The sequence below is a fragment of the Arachis ipaensis genome, chromosome B09, assembly GCF_000816755.2.
Source record: "Arachis ipaensis cultivar K30076 chromosome B09, Araip1.1, whole genome shotgun sequence".
Lineage (NCBI taxonomy): Eukaryota > Viridiplantae > Streptophyta > Magnoliopsida > Fabales > Fabaceae > Arachis > Arachis ipaensis.
Genome location: NC_029793.2, coordinates 133,269,068 through 133,269,692, shown reverse-complemented (window position 1 = coordinate 133,269,692; position 625 = coordinate 133,269,068). Strand labels below are relative to the sequence as shown.

The 625-nt window shown below is 28.0% G+C and overlaps 1 long non-coding RNA gene across 4 annotated transcripts in view; it reads right to left on the bottom strand.

Moving 5' to 3' along the window:
- Positions 222-625, bottom strand: part of LOC107619690 — a 2,285-nt gene continuing 1,881 nt past the window's right edge. For all 4 annotated transcript variants that reach the window (XR_002353346.1, XR_002353347.1, XR_001615745.2 and 1 more), the window contains one exon: positions 222-381. This is a non-coding gene — a long non-coding RNA (uncharacterized LOC107619690). The remainder of the gene's footprint in view (positions 382-625) is intronic.

Below are 625 nucleotides of genomic sequence, written 5' to 3'. Positions count from 1 at the left end.
TAGCAAATTTAACTAGAGGTATTTATTACAATGGTTTATGTTAAACATTCAAACATCAATAATAGTTACAGATTACAAGTTTACTAAGACAATTGGATTCAATCATCACACTCAAGCAATTTTTTTCCTCAAATCTTATAATTATTAGAGCGTATTCCTTCATATTTTGATTAATCGTTATAATAAAAATCAAAAGTGAAAATAGAATAAGAATAAGAAAATTGAATGAGAGAAAAATGATAAATATTTTATTTAACATAACAAACAATGTATTTTTTTCATTTCCATCTAAGAATTTCATTTTCCATCTAAGAACTCCATCGATCTCCTCTTCTGCATTTTTGCAGCTGCATCCTCAGCTTCTTCAAGTTGAGTAGCCCTCTTCACCAGTAAATAATTAAAAAAAGTTAAAATAAATATTATAAATTAAATGGCTAGACATACAAAGTTATTGTTCGTAATCAGCATGCAAAACCACTTCCAAATGCTAAGTAGAACTTTGTAGACTTAGTGGGTTTTTTTCTTTGTTCTCATCAATGACACTAATTTTTATATATATCTAACAACACCTAATTAAATATTCAGGGGACAAAATGAAGACTCATCGGATACACCCCATTCCCTA